Below are 13,624 nucleotides of genomic sequence, written 5' to 3' on the forward strand. Positions count from 1 at the left end.
AATAATTTATTTATGGGCAGTGGAAATTATACAAGAACTGTAGCCTTCCCCACTTTGCTTCACACTGATGATCCATTTTTGTGTTAGTGTGTTGATGAAAAATGTTCAGAAAGGACATAACACATTAGCTTATAGACTTTAGTTAAGATGTTAAAGTAATCACTTTTACTGTACCAGGTTTTTCCTCTTTGCAAATGTTAATGCAAAAAATAAATGAAATAATAAAAAAGTGTACATTACTGAGAATGTGATGGACGTTATTTACCCTGATAATTATAGAGCACCTCTACAATTAATTATAGAGAGCATCTAAATAAAGCTGGTCAGTGTCACATGAGACATACTACATTCAAAGAAATGTCTTTTTGTTACTGCTATTGTTGTTTACAGAAATGTAGTCCAGCCAAGAAAGTATACAGAGTTGTCACTGTGATGTGTCTTTTATATTCAAATGAGGGGTATATTGGGTGAAGGCATGAGACTGAGTTCCATTTTGCAGCATGATGCTAACATATATTCACATTATCACTAATATATATATATATATATATATATATATATATATATATATATATATATTATAGAAACATGAGTGAGATCAATGGTTGGTGGGGATAGAGGACTGCTCAGAAGTAGCAGAACTAGAGGGTAAGTATACCCAGGAATTCTCAGAATTTATCTCTGTCCACAATAATTGCCAATGCAGGTGGGTCAGTTAGAGTGACAGAGAAACATTGTGATTCAGGGACATGGTATAGCCACAATGGGAAACAACTTGTCTTTAAATCGAACAGTGCACTGTCAGACCAGATTGTGCTAGTGTTCTCTCTAGCAGCCTCTATATACCATTAATAAAAAATCCCTACACACACAGGGGTACCCCTACCACCTATACAGACATGTCCACACACAGAAGCATACTATGACTCCCGCAACGGCACTTCTCTGGACTTTCCAGCACCATCAGTACTTCTGTAGGAGTGAGTGGGTGATAGTTGTGTGTTGATGGTGGTCACTTTTTCCTCCTAGAGTAAAATTTTTCTCAGCTAAGCATTTCTCAGAAATCAGGAGTCATGGCTATTTCTGTGGGAGTGGCATGGCTCATTAGCTGCTCCAGACTGCCACATTGGTATACGGCTACACCTTCAAGAATGATGTCTAAGCCGAAAGTTTCTGAAATAATGTTTGTAGTCCTCCTAAGACTTCCAGAATCCCAGCGATAGAGAAGGATAACAGAACTGTTGAGAGATGCAGGCTCACTTTACCTAATGAAAAACTATAAAAATGTCATTTAAGTGCTATAGAATCCTATTTTATATACTTTAATTTGGCGACACTGATTTTTTTTTTTACAGGGTGCAATTTAACTGGGTTGGTTAACGTTTTTTTCCCGAACCATGCATGCTTTTAAATTTTAATAATACTTGGTTATAAGATTAAACCTTGTAGTATTCAGTGTGTCCAGGTTCCTGCTTCATTCCCTTACATGGAATTTCTACTTTAGACTGTTAATTCAGGAAATTAGAACAGAGCATAGATCACAAATTTGCTGGCATTGTTTTATGAACAGAGGATTGTGAGGCAACTAATTACCAAGTCTTAATTAACAGTTACCATAATTATATCAGTCTTACCTTTCAGCACAGCTGCATTATTATAGGGCAAGGCCTGAATTTTAACTTGGTATACAGCCAGATGTCTAGCTTGACTCTGATTAAAAAATTAAAAAAAACATGCCCAAGCTACTACTTTATTATAATTATACAATAAAGCAGTTATGCAATTTCGGCACTGTTTGGTCTGGCAATAACAAAATATTATCTGTAAATAATCTCGTTTGACCTAGTCCTCATTTTGGCATAGAGAGCTGAATCAGCTCAAGCTAGATCTGGCATGTCTTACTCTAAAATAAGATGCATTAAATAACAGATCTTTAATTATTGTGTCATCTTCATCTTCTTGTATTTTGGATAAATAGCCATAGGAAACACTGAAGGCAATGTAAATATACAGGTTGGCATCATGTGATGTGTAGCAAATGAAGAAAGTGTTCTTTCTCAACACATGGCTCATTTACCAGTTCAGATAACATAATACATCATTTATTTGTTTCCTTTTTTTTTAAGCAATGTTAGTGGCTCAATAGATAGTACACTCACCTTTGGTGCAGAAGGCTATGAGTTCTATTCTCACGCCAGGAATATTGATTGCTGACACGGCAGAACATAATCCTGAGTGTGTAGCCCTTTAGAAGAGACATTAAACTAATGCTTTGGGCAAAATGTTCCATAAGTAATATAAACACACCTCAGGTCTCTCCTAAAAACCTGGTCAACAAAAATAAATAAATAAAAATCTAACAAAGCAGTGCATTTACTGGAATACAGCTACATAAAAGCAATTCTTGAAGACAGCAGCATTGGTATCTTGCAAGGGGGTAAACTGCCTCACCCCATCCCCTGTTAATTATACTGCACTTCTTACATCATACCAGCTCCAAGAGTGTTGCAGGGAGACAAGTGACATTACACCCTATACCCCAGTTGAATTTACATTGTAATTCTAAGGTCCCACTATGTCAGGAGAAGAAGACTGTTTTGTGTTGCAGTGCTGAAAAGTACTCCCCATTCCATGAGGTATCATATCTTCAAAATTAGAATGGGGGTCCAGGCCCTTGTCCATCTTCAGCAACATGGTTTCTCCTTTCCAAGATATTTCTATCACTGCTTTCATGTCAGTTTTTTGTGCATCACTATTTCAGTAGTCCACATTCAACAAAATGTATTCCATCTGGACCTGCATTGCTCAAATAAAACAGACGTGTGTGTGTGTGTGTGTGTGTGTGTGTGTGTGTGTGTGTGTGTGTGTGTGTGTGTGTGTGTGTGTGTAATTTAATTTTATCAGAATTTTGCATTGGTCACTACTAACCATCTTCACACACAAAGCCTTAGTTAATACAATCACAACAATGTGGTAAACGTGTCTACAGAAAAGAACATGAAGCAGAAAACAATACTGACAAATACTCATCTGCAAATGAGAACAAAGGTTATTTATTGCATTTACATGTGATAATCAAGCCCAGTGGGCCCTTGAACAGAGGAGACAGATGAGTACATTGAGGAGTTGTGTGGGAGGAGTAAGTCTGGTTAGGTTATGTGGCCATCCTGAAAGCAATTACACTGGGTTTAAGGGACTGTAGTTTGATCTTTAATCAGTGATCATGCACGTCTGGTTTCATATGTGCACAAAAAAAATAAATAAATTGTTATTCCTTGTGATCTGGGAGTACTGCCTGATTAATGATGTTTAAATCTGGTTTGTTTTGAATATGAATAGTTTCATAGATTAGTATTAGGCTAATTGCCCTTGTAAGCCATTTTAAGCCTAGCCAATTATCCCCTGTGAGACTCAAACCCTGCACCTTGTATTTGTAAGGTAAACACCTTCATTATTAGGCCACCCTCTCAATCCCTAATGTAAGATATAGCATTCTGGAACCAGTAATAACCGTAGTTTAATACCAGCATAACAGATGCTGCAACAAACAGTAAGGGAAATTTCTGAAACAGAAATGGAGAAAAAAAAGTGCTGATAGATGGCAAATAATGTGGAAATGCCATGTCAAGATAGAAAGACAAGTGACTCACAATGCAACTTAGAAATTCGAGTCAAAATAGCTGCAACAGACCCTAGTATTAGAGATGCCCAATGAACAAATGCTAGCAAAGCTGCAACAATGACATATATAGCAGGACCTCTAAGAAGGGCAGTATCCAAGAAGTGATGAAATTCTTGACATTCTTTGAGGAGTTGTCAGATATAAATAGTAGCACATGCTTTCTGTGGGGATGCCAAATATAAATGAATACAAACAGTTATGCTCTGTGGGGAGAGATCATATATAAATGAATAGCAGCACACCGAGAAATGGAACTGAGGTCAACAACAGGGAAAGACATTAAAGTAAGCTTTTCCATGTACTAACTGTAAGAGATGTGTGTGCATGGAAAGAGCAATTCAGAAAGAAAAGTAGGACCGTGCAAGTTAGAAATGGTTTTATGTGTAGCAGTAGGAAATGAAATATTTAAAACCAGATACATGGTAGACTGTAAGACATCTTTTAGACTTGTATGTACAGCACTGAAGGCCAGAATTCTGTGGGACATTAGTGGCATTAAGATAAAAAATAAAGCTAGGAAACACGCTATGGAAAAAGTTTAGATAAATATAGGCTGTTCTATGAGTACTCTGGGGGAGTACAAGTCCAGACTGAAGTCAGGTTTCTAAAAAATTAGGTAATTAAGGCAATAACCCAGGGGACAGAAGAATCGATGGAATCCTAGCCTTAGAAGGACTCTGCAGATCTGCACAAAATGTGATTAAGCTTGGTCAAAGTGTACTGTTCTTAGGTGATACACTGTTCTTAGGTGATAACAAGTGTCAAAATCCTTGTCAAGTTAAGAGTAGTAGCAGTTGAAATGATAGGCATAAATTCTGTTGGATAGTACAAACTTGCATTACTCTCATGAGAAATGGAAAACTGGGACTGATGGCTTATATCATTTTCAGAATGAGGTCTGCCTGATATATGGCACTGAGTACAAAAGAAGGAACTTTGAAAGGGGCATAAGCTTGTAAGAGCTTCTAATGCCAAGTGTGAGACATTAGGTTACAGAATTTAAAATATCCATATTTAATATGGTGTTGATTAATCATGACCAGTTTGTTTTTGAGACATGGATGTCCAGATTTTCACCTTAAGAGTGAAGCCTGAAAGATAACTCTTAGTATCCATGCCAAGAGCATATTATACGGGTTGTACTCAGTGAGATGTGATCACCATTTTTTGTAGTGCATGGCACATAACCTGCTCCATGTACTACTAGTTAAAAAATGTATAGGAGCATAGGATGTTGTAGAGAAAGAGGAAGATGAGTACATTGAGCTTTCAAAAGCCGGTTAATCATTCAGAGCTGCCAAATACACAGCAGCAGAAACAACGTGTCCCCCTGAAGTACAAACAGCTTTGAAAGCTGTCATAATCTTTATTCTACCACACTTTTTGTTTTTAAGTGTGGCAGACTAAAGTATCTTAACAGATTTTAAACCTGTTTTAACTTCTGCCCCTGTTTTTTACCAGCAGGCATTGTCTGGTGTTAATCCCTGGTCCAAAACCCAGTTTTAACAACTCTTGGGGGATGCTTAACAAAAGCTCACTAAGGACCTTTCTGATGTCGAAAATGTGCTGAACGAGCATGTATTTTTCCTTTTTGTGGAGCATAATTGCTGCACTGTGTGCACTACATTATTGCTAAGATGACATACTGTCAGGTATTTATACACTGGGTGATTTCTGCATCTCACTGTTTGTATTTTATATTTCTAGAATGCATCACATTTTCACTATCTTGTGTATAATTTGTGTACAACTTATTGTAATATATAATCCATATTTTGTATTATAATGTTATCATGTAGAAGAATAAGATTCGAATCCTCACTCACTCTTAGCCGATAATTCCTGTTTACAAATCATGTCTGTTATTTTTCTGAATTATCTGTTATTATTTGCACATTATTGAAAAGTACATGTTATTTGCCTCTTTGTTTGCTTGTTCTGTTTAAGTCATTGATTTTTTTGTTTAGGTGCCTGACTTAACCAATTCAACTGTTCTTTATTGAACTACGATCTGGAAAAGTGCCACACTGATGAGGAAACTGCTAGCTGGTGATAAGAGAACAAGAATACAATGGAGAGTCTGGTTCTTCATCTAAAGCTGGTCAGTACACGACACTAACTTCTTTAAGCATCTTGTTAATTATTGTGTTTCTGTGAAATCTTCCTGTGCAGCATATCATACTGAACTATTACCCGTTGATGCATTCAGTGATATAGGCATTATGGAAGTGTCCTGGCATCCTCATGTAAAGTCAGCCAGCCTGTTTTCATTCCAGTCTAGTGAATCTGACTTACTCCCACCTGACATCAAGCCTGGCCTCTTAATTTCCAGTACATGTAGTGTATCCTTAGTGCTTCGTCTAGTCTACACTATGACAACTATAGCAGAATTCCCAGTTGGTACTACTACTCAATTGTGTTTTTGAAAAGATAAGGCAAAAACAGTAAAAAATACACTTAAAACAGCTTTAAACGACTACAAACAGTAAAAAAATACACTTAAAACAGCTTTAGATGACTACAAGCAATCAGAAAAGGCTTTTAAACAAATTACCCAATTAACCAGTAAAAAAATCTCAAAACTGAGCCCTGGTCCTGTAGTCTTCAATCAGACAAGTTCTAACTGCACACTCCTGCCTCTGGGGTGCAGGGGAACCTTCTCCAACAAAAAAAGAAGGCCTGGATTAGTGCTCAAGTTATACAAACAAAGCTAGATTCAGCAGACCTGGATCTAATCTATGCTACAGCAAACAAGGCGCACCAATTTAAGTAAGAAACAGTTCAAATTTGCAGGCACTATAAGCCTTTAACCAGAAATTCCCAGCTCAGAAGGGTAGAGTCCAGCCTCTCCTCCCACAAGAGCACGAACCCAGGCCTTCTTAAAAGTATTCAATTGTATTTAGTACTGCTTGGTAGTAACCTGATTAAAGTGCAGCTATCATTCTAAGCCTTTTGGTTTAAGCACTTGGGCTTCAGACCAGTTGTTTTACATTAATAAGGTTTGTGGTCTGCATTGTTGTGGCAGGACAGGTAGCTTACATCCTTCTAAGTTGGGAACTGCTGACTGAAGGCTCAGTGTCTGTAATTCTGAAAGTGTATTAGTTCTGGTTTAAGCACTTGGGCTTCAGGCCAGTTATTTTACATTAAGAAGGTTCGTGGTCTGCACTCTTGTGGGAGAAGAGGCTGGACTCTGCCCTTCTGAGCTGGGAATTTCTGGTTAAAGGTTTATAGTGCCTGAATATTTGAACTGTATCTTACTGAAATTGGTACACCTTGTTTGCTCTAGCATAGACTAGATCCAGGCCTGCTGAATCTAGCTTTGTTTATATGCTTGTTGTTTGTTTGCTTGTTATTTCCCTGGAAGCTAATTCCACCTAATATGCAACTTCTCAGCGCTTCTGTGGATCACTAGTGATATCTGCATTGCTTACTGTACTTATTTCCTTGTTTCACTTGAAAGAAAGTTACTGTTTGTCGTTTTGCATTTAGTTACTTGTAACACATTGCACTCAAGTTACCTGGCACTTGCTCACTAAAGCAATTATATAAGTCAGCACTAAAAATTAAAAGCACTACACCCTCATTCCCCACTGGCCCTTGTTTTCAATTAAGGATTTCCCAATATTATTCTAGCATGTCCAAAGGTCAGTTGTCAATCTCCTCTCCGGTCCAGCTGGTGAATCTGGGAATCTTGAGGCAATGTTATAACTGCCTCATGTACACAGACAACCCTCTCCTCCTCCCACATAACACAAATACTTGAGAGATGCAGCTATTTAGCCAAACTGGAGGCTGAGCTCTCTCAACTCAGGACTGGCAAGACCAGACAGGAGGAGAAGGCAACTTCACACACCACAAAACCAGCCTCACATAATTCTACCACTCCACTGAATCAAACACATAAACACACAAAGACATACTCGGAGGCTCTGTGTAAAATTTACCTAAACAGCAGAGGCCTCCAAAGCAGACACCCAAACAACTGCTACCTCAAGACACCCCACAAGCAACACATAAACCACAAAAGCAGTGTGCAAAGCAGTCACAGCCCTTAAGGCCAAATACAACACCAAACATACTTGTCATAGGTGACTCCATAGTCAGACACACTGACGTCCCACTCACCAGGCTGAACAAGGAGAGGGTCACAGTAAGCTGCCTATCGGGCGCTAGAATCCGCCACATAACACAAGCACTCGGGTCACTCCATGGCAAGTACAAATATGACACAGTCATTGTCCATGCTGGTGTGAACGACCTGAGACGTACCTCCCTGGACTACATGAAAAGAGACATAGAGGAGGTCTCTGATTATGTAGCCCAGGCAGGTATGACCCTAACCCTGAGCAGTATCCTTCCTTCACCAAGAATGATGCCACAATATAGAGACAAGATGATCAGCTTTAACAATTGGCTTAATGTCTGGTGTCATTCAAAGGGGATCCAGTGTCTGTCTGCCTGGGATGACATGCTTGACAAGCCACACTGCTCGCAAGGGACGGCTTGCACCTGTCACCCTGGGATTCGGATATTGGCTAAGGCTCTTGCCACCCCCATAGTGCCTTTTAGGCAAGGCTCAAATTCTAAACCTACCACCCTAGAAAACAAAATGGGAAGAAACTGAGGGTAATGCTGCTCAATGCCAGAAGTCTAAATCTCAAAATGCACGACTCGAGGCCCTTCTCAGTATGGAGAACATCGATGTCTGTGCTGTAACTGAAACCTGGTTCAAGGCTCCTGAGAGCACCCCGGCACTATTAGGTTTTACCTCATATCATGCGTTCCGGCCCCAAAACCCGGACCACACCACAAACGAGGGGATGTATCCATATTCATAAAGGATACCCACACCTCCAGGTTGGTGGCAACGCAAGCTTGGAAACCATCCAGGAGCAACTAACCATAGGCAAAACTTCTCTACAAATTGTAGCATGCTACAGGCCACCCTCTCAAACTCAGGAACCCCACACAGCCTTCCTGACGACACTGGGGGGTATAAATGTATCTCCAAACACCATCATATTGGGTGACTTCAACTACCCGAATATAGACTGGGAACATTACTCAAGCCCTAACTTTCTAGCCCAACGGTTCCTGGAGTTCATAAATTCAAATGCCATGGAACAGCTAGTCACTGTTCCCACGAGAGGAGAAAATATACTAGATCTCATTGTCACAAACATGGGGACAAAATGCTCCACACCGAAGTATATCCCTCATTGGTGAGATCTGATCATAAACTAATCTCACTGGAAATCCACATCCCGCCCCACCCCAAACTAAAAAGACCATAGTGAAGAACTTCTCTAAAGCAAACTTCACACTACTCAAGACTGGTGTGGTATCCTTCAAGGCCCCTGAGCCAGTGGAAACCACAACCCAAGCTATGGAAGCCCTTACAAATGCCTTCTATGAACACCTCCAGGACTGCATGGATCAGGCAATCCCAAATAAAACCAAGACTCTTTCCACAAAGGGCAAACGTCCAGTCTGGTGGACCCCAGCCATTAACAAACTTTACAATAAGAGGAGAAAGCTATTACATGATAGAACAAAATCCATAAAAGGAAGTCACCCTGATCATTATTAGTAAAAAATACGAGCACTCATAAAATCAACTAAGGCCAATTTTGGGAGGAAAATTACGATGGATTCAAAGGACAATCATAAGGCCTTTTCAGCTATGTTAGGAACCTGGGTGGAAACTCCCAGATATGCTCAGAATTAGTCCAAAATGATACAAAAATCACTGAACCCACAAACATTGCCAACATACTGGCAGACAGGTTCAGTGCAAACTTCACCCCCCTCTCCCCCCCTAAAGGAGAGATAACTATCCCAGCCGAGTGTAGCCTCCCGGACATCTCAAATGCGCAGGTGAAAGCTGCTCTCTCTAAAGCTAAAAACACAGCATCAATGGGACCGGATGGTGTCCCCGGCTGTGTGCTACAAGCTAAATGAGGAATTAAACCCGCACATAAGGCAGCTGTTTAATCTCAGCCTTACCACAGGATACGTGCCCAAGGAGTGGCGACGGCAACTGTGGTCCCACTCCACAAAGGCAGCCTCTACGGACCCTGGTAATTACCGCCCCATAAGCTTAACAAGTCTAGTCTGCAAAGCTATGGAGAGGATCATAATGGAGCTCATAAACAAAGATATAGGGGACTTGCAGACATTGGACCCGACCCAGTTTGGCTTTGTCAAGGGAAGATCATGCCTTTTGAACTTGGTCGACTTCTTCGAAACAGTCACCAAGGCCATTGATGAGGGAAAAGCAGTCCATACAGCCTACCTTGACCTTGCAAAGGCTTTCGACACAATACCCCACTCGGGTATTGTAGAAAAACTTACCAGCTTAAATGTAAACCCATATGTCACAAGATGGGTTGCAAACTGGCTTAAGGACAGAACCCACAGGGTTAGAGTTGCTGGCGCTATGTCAGACTCCAAGCCGGTCATAAGTGGTGTCCCACAGGGCTCGGTCCTTGGCCCCCTATTGTTTGGCATCTACTTCTCAGAAGTACAGGCCAACATGGGAGGACTTTGGCTGACAAAGTTTGCAGACGACTGCAAACTGGGCCATAGTGGAAAGTGCATCGGACACAGATATCCTTCAGAAGGGACTCACGGAAACAGATAGCTGGTGCCAGAGCCATGGCCTGAAGTTAAACGCCAAAAAATGTATAGTCATACCCTTCGGGAAAAACAAGGTAACCCCAAGCTACCATATAGGTGGCAATCCACTAAGCACAGAAGAGGTTATCAGGGACCTGGGGACCCAGGTTGACAGTGGCCTTTCTTTTGACACTCACGCTGCTAAAGTGGTTAGAAAGACCTTCTACATTGCCCACCTGATCATGAAGGGATTCACATCCAGATCTAGTGAGGTCATTGTTCCCCTGTACTCTTCACTTATCAGACCAATGATCGAGTACAATGCCCCATTCGGGATGTATCTCACCCAACATCTGCAGCAATTGGAGAGACCCCAAAAGTTCCTCACCAAAAGGATAAAGGGACTCCAAAATCTGTCATATGCTGCCAGATTGAAGAAACTCCAGCTCTATTCAGTCGCATACCATCTGCTCAGAGGTGACATGTGCCTGACATACAAGGCCATGTCCAACCCGGAATTAATGGACATGCTCCACCTCAAAAATCCAAATCCACCAAAACCACTAGAGCAAGCGACTTAAACCTTAGCACGGATATAAATAGGACGTGCTGGAGGGATAGATTTATCACTCAGAGACTCCCTATGCTGTGGAATAAAATCCCGGTCCATGTGAGTCAGAGCACCTCGCTGACTCTGTTCAAGAGTAATCTAGACCTGTGGATGGGAGATCGTAGGTTTACCCCGGGAATCATCTCTGTGTCACTGCTGGACAGAGGCACAACAAACTAATGGGCACAGTATTTTTTCATATAAGGGGTGGCGTAAGCCACAAAAATTTGGGCTAGGCTTATAAATGCCTTAGGGCAGATAGCCTAGTATAAACCTATGAACCTATGAACCTATGATAAGTGCAAGCAGGGGCTTGGGATATGAAATATTTATAAGCAGGGCCCTGGGAAATGAACCATTTATAGGTTGCATGTGTCCATTAGAGACATAGGTGCCAAACTAGGGATGCATTTCATGTTCCCCATCCAATTGTTCAAGTTGCACTTGAATTGGGTTAGGGAGGAACTCTACTTCACATGGATGGGGAGCCTGTTCCAGAGACAGGGTAGTCTCTGGGATACATATCTGTTTCTCCAGCAGGTCCTATTTATATCACAGTCAAGGTTTACATCTTTAGAATGGGTAGTTTTGGTGCTGTTTGTTCTCTGGATATGCAAGAGGTCCATCAGAGTGGGGTTTGACAATGCCCTGTATGCCAGGCATAGATCTCCCCTGTAAAGCCTGTAGGAGACAGAATACAGGGATAGGGCCTTGAGGTTGTCTGCATACTTATGCCCTGTATTCTTTTAGGGAGAAATCTGTGTGGATGTTCCAATTGTTGGATATGCCTGGTGTGATACATACCAAAGGGGGCATTGTACTCAATGGTAAGTCTGATGAATGTTGAATACAGTGGAGCAATGACCTCCTTGGACTTAGATGCCATACCTTTGTTTATAAGTTGCGCAACATAGAATGATTTCCTCACTGCTGTAGATACGTGATGGTCAAAGGTTAGATTAATGTCTGTGTGTGTCCCTAAGTCCCTGACTACTGGGTCATCTCTAAGGGGTGTGTTGTCAATACGATAGTAACAAGAGGTGGATGACTTTTCGAAGGATACTGCTATGCATTTCTTGGCATTTAGTTTTAGTCCATGGCTCGGACTTCAGTTGTTTGTCTGTGTCAGCCCTTCCTGGAGAACATTTGTGTCAGTGTGGGATTCAGTCACAGCTCCTAATTTGCAAGCATCTGCAAATTTAATCAGCCAGAGACCATTGACATTGGCCTTTTTTTCAGACAAGTAAATGCCAAAAAGGAGCAGTCCATGGACCAATCCTTGAGGGACACCACTTGTGACTGGGCTCTTTGTAGAGGTAAACTCCCCAATTCTAACTTTCTGGGTCCTGTCTGTGAGCCAGTTGGCTATCCAATGGGTGACATATGGGTTTGTACCTAATCTCCTGAGTTTATCAACAATGCTCGAGTGGGTTATTGTGTCAAATGCTTTGGCCAGATCACGCTAGGCAGTGTGAGCCATTTTGCCCTCATCCATTGCTTTGGTGACCTTCTCAAACAAGTCCATCAGGTTGAGTAGGCATGACTTGCCCTTGACGAAACCAAACTGGGTTGGGTCCAGTGTCTGGAGGTTTACTGTATCACTGTTGATATGCCTTGTCCAAACAGCAACTATAAAGACCTTTCTCTCTTTTCAGAGAATGCTTCACATCTTAATTCTAGCAACTGTCTTTTCCCTGGTTTATGCAGTCCAGGCTCCATCCAGAAACTACCCTGTCATGTGATTGTATGGGCCTTTTGACAGCTGTCATCCCAGCAGTGTGTCATGCCTGCCTAAGTATAGGAGTCTTAAGCAGGAAATGAAATCACAGTGGTCCCAGGAGCTTGATTCCCTGTATGACTATCTTTTTCCCCATTTTTTTTGTTGTAGGTTATATTGCAATGGGCCCACCATACCATCCTATTTGTGGGGGCCTCCCTTTCATTAACCAAGGCCAAAAGCTAAACTATTACCACTGCCGCAACTCAGGGTGCATAGATCATGATGAATTATTATGTCCCCAACAAGTTAGACGTGAATGCAATCTAAATGGACCCCAGAGTGATCTCCCCATTCCTCCAGAGATCTGTAGCCATTCAGGGACCTTGTTCATCCATTTTGTGGAAGGGGGTAATATGAGCAAATCCTGAATTTGGACTGTCTGAATATTTGGTAAAACATGGTATTGTCATGGCATTTGACATTTTAGGCCTGACTACTCATTCAGTTCAGCCTGGTATTTCTTCCCATAGTTGCTAGTTGCAATACTATCAGCTTACTTTAAGAATTTTGGGCACAGAATCTAATTTCATTTTGTGTGTGCCTCTCTTTCTTTGTTTCATACACGCACACACAAGAAATAACAGTAATGACTCGAAATTTCACTTAAAAATAATGGGTATGATTCCTAGTTTTTATCTATGAAAATGTAATGCCGTTTTCTTGATAACCATAAATCATTGTCTGTGATCCTGAGCCTTTCATACAGTATGTCAGTGGTTTGATTTAAAAAGGAAACATGGGGCGTGGGCTCCTACTATGTGGAAAGATCATGTTTCTGTGAGAAAGGGCAGTGAATCATGAATGCTGCCTCTTAGCAGTCCACATATCTGGTACAAATTATTTTCTGGCTTTCCTCATGACTTTTTGTCCTCACAAATTCTCGTATCATCCAAGGGAGAATTGTACATTTTCAAGTGGAATGTTCGTGTGGTAG

General features: G+C 41.1%; 1 protein-coding gene across 2 annotated transcripts in view; it reads left to right on the forward strand.

The window, feature by feature from the left end:
• NOD2 (nucleotide binding oligomerization domain containing 2) overlaps positions 1–13,624 on the forward strand; it is a 1,141,123-nt gene that overhangs the window by 337,129 nt on the left and 790,370 nt on the right. For both annotated transcript variants that reach the window (XM_044081989.1, XM_044081990.1), the window contains exon 2: positions 5,650–5,783. The gene's annotated coding sequence lies outside the window, so the exon portion shown is untranslated. The remainder of the gene's footprint in view (positions 1–5,649; positions 5,784–13,624) is intronic.

Source organism: Protopterus annectens, chromosome 8.part1, assembly GCF_019279795.1.
Source record: "Protopterus annectens isolate FY-2018-M chromosome 8.part1, PAN1.0, whole genome shotgun sequence".
In the NCBI taxonomy this organism is placed as follows: Eukaryota; Metazoa; Chordata; order Ceratodontiformes; family Protopteridae; genus Protopterus; species Protopterus annectens.